Raw genomic sequence first — 6,000 nt, forward strand, 5'->3', positions numbered from 1 at the left:
TAAGGTGATACATATATTTAATAATCATATGATTATAATACATTAATAAAACTAATTACTATGTCTGAATTTTCCGTGCTTTTGATGAAGCAAATGTATCAATAATATCATCAAAATTGATCATTTAAACTTTTTCTCTTTCCACACTTAAAAATGCTAGGTCACTTAGGCGATCTGTCAAAATTAATTTTAATTTGCTTGAATGAACGTTCGCAGCTAGCAATTGATACTGAGATAGTCAGGAGTATTTGAAATGCCGCTCTCAGTTTTGGAAAAACATCTTCTCCATTCGAGATTGATTATAAAAGGAAGAAATTCTAATGGAGTTTTAGGTTTAATTTCTTTTCTACTGCGGAGTAACATTTTGCTGTCACATATTTTGATAAAAAGTTCGATTACATTGAAATCTGTATTATAAAATTCACCCAGATTTTTAAAAATTTTTTTCTATGTCGTTATCAACATTATCCTTGTTTAATAAATTTTTAACGTCTAGTAGAAATTCAAATTTGAAATTAAGGTCACTTAATCGTGTACACATTTCTTGTTGAGACGATCAAAAGTGCTTTTCATAACGCGAGAAATTTCACTTTCTGCGGAAAGACCACCATAGCCAATTCTCCAGGCGCGTATTGTTGTATCCATATCCCATTTTTCACAAAGAGACTCTGCTTTTTTCTATTGCCTCTTTACAAAGCTTGTCTCAAATTTCGGCTAGTTCAGTCGCCAATGATTCAAGACCATGGAACACTTCTCTAAAATTCATTCTAGGATCTTGTAATCTGAGCTGCACACGACCAATCCTTCTTAAGATTTCGTACCAGAAATGAACTAAAGTTATAAAACTAAAGGTTAGTATATTTTGCAACAGAATTGTAGCTTCACTTCTGTTGTCACTTGTAGTGGTAGTGTGCTCTGCTAATTTTTCTATTAGTTCTTTTATATTCTATAGCCCATAGATGATAACGATAACCGCTTCTATTCTGGCGCTCCATCGCGTTTCAGATGTGTGACCTGCCATCACGGCAGCATTATCACAACATTGTGATCTGCAGTTTGTTAATGAAATTTCATCGTAATTTAATTTCTCTAAAATTGTATTTTCGATCGAGGCTGCATCTTTAGCATGTATTTCAATAAAACTCAAAAAAGATTCTTTGATGGAAACTTTTTTATTGATAAAATCAGCATCTACATACCTAACGACTTGGGACATTTGTTCTCGATGAGAAATATCAGGAGTTGAATCAAGCAAAAGTCCATAATATTTATTTCTTTTGATATCGTTTATTAGTTGATTTCGAACTGTAGATGCCAGAAGATGAATGAATTCATTTTGAATATGTGGTGACAAATTGAGAACAACAAATTTTTCTGTTAACAAATTTTTTCATACTCTATTCACTTAATAGAATCGTCGAATAGATGTAGTAAGTAATCTTATTTGATTTATTACTTACCAAGAATGCCTTGCACTTGAAAGGTAATAACATAGTGAAATATACAATATAATTTATGCTGACATTAAACTTATGTACAGCATTTAATAACATTTCATTTTTATTCTAAGCAGAGCGCGATGACAAGGACGTGAATTAAATATTGAAATATATTTAATATGAATATGAATTTAATATAATATTTAATATGAATTAAATATTATGAATAATATTTATGAATTAGCCTTTATTATATTACACTGGCACTTATTTAAAATATATTTTCCAGAAATCAATTATAATTAAAAAAAATTATCCAGTAATTTTTTGCTTTGCGGACCATTTGGCGCCCCTTTGTGAGTAGCGCCCGGGGCATGATGCCCCCCCTTGCTCACCCCTCGCTACGCCACTGCCATAACTATAACCCGTAATGTATGAATAGTCCTTATGATGTAAAAAAATGCACACTTTAGGGGTATTTATATGAAATCAAATTTAACGAAGTTTTAGAAGAAGTTTAACTGATATCAGCAAACATGTTTGATTGCCGAAGAAAGTAAAGAATAGTAATTCGAGATTTTTATAAGCATTTACAAGAACAAAATTAAATAAAAGTTATATTTTTTTTTTATATTTATATGAATCTCCAGTTTTCATCTTTTATAAATAATTATGCAACATATTTCATTGATAGAGTGAGTGAAAAATTGTGCAAGATACTAAAAATAAATTGTTTTTGCAATTTTTATCATGAATAATTGAAGAAGTTTGGACTCAACTGAAGTGTTAATATTGTGGTATTAATGTGATACTTTAATGTACTTGGTTTTAACAAGAAACTAACATGTATATTTATTTATAATGACTTAAAATTAATATGTTGCTGTCTATTGATACTTAAAAAAAATTAATAAATAGTTATTAAAAGTAAATTACGTATCTATAAGTTATGTATAAGATGATTTACTAGCATTGAAAGAAATTTTTGTTTAAATAGCTCTTAGAAGTAAGAAATTAGCGAAGGATTTGATAACTTTGAGTATTTATTTTTTTGTTAATAGAGAGGAAAATTTAAAAAATAATCTGTCCAAATTAAATAACATCTGTTATTTAAAAAAAAAATCACTTTTTGGCAGTTTTGTTAATGTGATAGTGCGGCGAAAATACTAGTTAAACCATTATTCTAAATTTTAAGTTTTTCAATTATTCTTCGATTTTTTACACTTTGCTTTTGTATATGAAAATATTAATATATTTCAAAAGCATTATTTATAATAAACAAATTATGTAGCTATTTTATTATCAGTACAAAAATAGAAAATACGCTTAGGGCAACGAAGAAAATTTTTATTTTAACTTTTTATTAAATAATTACAATTAATGTAAATATGGCAGAATCACAATATTAAGTGGCAAAATAGAAATCGAATTTCCTTTCTATTTTCCTTCTGAGTCCTGGAGCTAGCACATGTCATTTCAATCCATAAAAAAAGGTAAAGCATCGGATCTTGTATAACTTTATCGACATATATCACTAGCATGCACTATGAGCAAAACTCTCTAGCGTATGCTCCAAAAACGGCTCACAAATTTTTCACTAAGGACTGGAGTTTTCCACCCCTATCATTGCTGCATCCTCCATCACGAAATCCTTCGAACTCAGTACGAAAATAAATTTGTAATTTGCTGCTCACTTGACATCTACGCTGCATTCGACAATGTCAACCAAGAAGCCTTAAACCTCAAACTTTTAAAACCCGGTATTACTGGTAGAGCTGCCCTCTTCATCCACAATTTTGTCAAACACTGAAAGATAGCGCGTTGGCGGAAACTTTTTTAATAGCATCTATGCTATAGGTTACAATACACTATACAATAAACTATAGTTTACAATTTCTTACATCATTTAAAAAAATGCAATTTTAAATGGCAAATTTCAAAATTTGACTGAAATTAGTCGAATAATTCTAGAGAAATCGAACTTTAAAAGTTGTATATTTAAAATTAACAAATTTACTCCTTGAACCATCAAGATTGAGTCCTAATACGTAAAAATTCGATCATTAGGATCAAACCTTATTAATTAATTTATTATTTTTTTTGCATTAGTTGATTTTGAGCCTGTTTAATTACACAAAAGAAGTCATCCCCCTTTCTCTACAATGGTATTTAAAAAATAGTTTGTTTCCCTTCCTCAAAGAGGATCCTCTTTCTGAGAAATGAAAGGGATTCAAAGAAAAGAAAAATTTTGTCGAATTGTTTCATTAATATGTTGTGTTTGAAGATAATTTACTCAATAAGAAAGAATACATTACTTTCATTCGCAAATTAGTTTTACGGTCATGATTTTTTTGCATCGGTGAATTTCAAATAATCGAATTAATAATAAAGAAAAACACGCTGCTTGCCTTGCGGTTTCTAGGAAGCCCCCCTCCTTACCGGATACTGTAGGGTTTAACCCTAAAAATCTTATCCTGGGTGAGCCACTGTCTTCTCCAGCTTACCACCACCTACATCTTCCTCCATTCCAATTTTCTCAGGCTCCGCTTATACGATTCATGCATAAATGGATAACCAGCAAGAACATTTCTCTTGACAACGTTATTAAATACCATACCCACACTTAAATTCCTTCAAATGTCAAGACAATTTGTCATTTCAAACAAAAAACGTTTACCCCCACTTCAGGTTCGAGCCTTGTTGGAAGAGTTTCAACATCAGAATCTTACAAACTGTATCACTGGCAACCGATGGATCCAAACAATCAGACAAAATTGGAGTTGAAATATATACCTTCAATGGGTACACGATCTCAGGCCAGCTTCATCCGCATACACCGGTCTTTACTGCCGAAGGATTGGCCATTTTATCAGCCCTCAAACATTGTGCTACAAGCAAAAGCCACTATCTGTCTCACGGACAGCTTTCGATCCTAGTCTGCCCCCAGAGGCACATGAAAATCTACAAGAATCTCTCTTCTTCTTTTTGACCAATCAGCCAAATCAAGTCAGCAAACCAGCTCGCAAAACAAGAGCTAAACCAAAATTTCATTTCACATCTTTTATCACCTCAAGGCAAGAGTGGCGCTAGACTTAGCCCGACAGGGGGTCAGCAATGCCCCGACAGGGGGGCTAAGATAATTTTGAAAATAAGCAATAATTTTTAATATACGAAAAATAATTAATATGACATAGACATATTTGTTCTGTCATGATTCAAATATTAACAAAGAAAAAATATAAAAGTGATATCTGAATAAATAAACAATATATGCACATCCATCATAAGATTCTACAGTGTTCTCAATTAAATATTCTACTCAAACAATGCAACTCAAACAATAAAAAATTTATGCACAACTAGAAAAAATTCCAAAAATTCGAGCTTACTACTGAGGAGACACGTGGATGTTAACGCGACTCCTAAATAAAAACATATAATGAATAATTAAGTTGATTAAGAATAGAAACAATTAGCACGATTATGAGAATGCCAGCCATAATTAGATAATAATAAATTTAATAAAAGGATAACAATTAAGGTTACAGGTTAAGTTCTAGATTAAACATCGTGGCGGACAGGTTGTCCCAGTAACATACACAGGCGTCGTCACAGATCGAACTGAGGAGAAAAACAGGTGCAGTTAGGTCTGCAATCGTGATTGTCCGTATCGCCAGCTGGCGACGTAAGTTTGCCACATTTCGGCGTTTAGCTTGAAATTGGCTCAAACGCAGCAGCCGCTGCATACTCCCTCCGCAGTGTAACGGTTAAAAATGGACATACCGTTGAGGTCTACGAATTGTTCTACCGGTACGAGTTGTATTGGCTGGATCAATCGGTTTCACTGTCTCTGAGTTTTTTGCAGGAACGGTTGATTCAATCGACTCGACTGGAGAAGGATAAGTATGTTGATTAGTCTCTTTGGGCAGGAAAGCTGGTTTAAGCCTGTCTATGGAAATGGTATACTTTTTCCCCTTAAGTTCGATGTCGAAAAGTTTGTTACTTCTTTGCAGAACTCTATACGGACCATCGTACGGAGCTTGGAGTGGCTTTCTAACAGCGTCGTGTCTGACAAATACATGTGAGCAGTCCTTCAAATGTGGGTGAACAAAAATTGTTCTGTGTCCATGACGAGACATCGGGGCTGGTCTCACATTTTCGAAGTGGGATTGCAAGTCCAGGATAAGTTGATTTTGGGAAGCACTGGTCGGTGAAGGAACGAAGAGTTCGCCTGGTAGTCTGAGAGGTCTTCCATAGACCAATTCGGCAGTTGTGGCTCCTAGATCCTCTTTAAAGACTGCACGGAAACCTAGTAGCAATGTAGGTAGAGCTGAAGACCACTGCTCGGTATTATAGGCCTTCAGGGCTGCCTTTAGCGGACGATGAAACTCCTCGATCAAGCCATTTCCCTGAGGATGATACGGAGAAGTCCTGATGCGTTTGATGCCTAGGAGTTGTGACAGGGCCACGAAAAGTGAGCTTTCGAACTGCCTGCCTTGGTCAGTAGTAACACGGACAGGACAGCCAAATCTGGAAATCCAATGAGTAAAAAAGGTCTTTG

This window comes from Parasteatoda tepidariorum, chromosome 10, assembly GCF_982258835.1.
Source record: "Parasteatoda tepidariorum strain Cologne lab strain chromosome 10, Ptep-v5.0, whole genome shotgun sequence".
Lineage (NCBI taxonomy): Eukaryota > Metazoa > Arthropoda > Arachnida > Araneae > Theridiidae > Parasteatoda > Parasteatoda tepidariorum.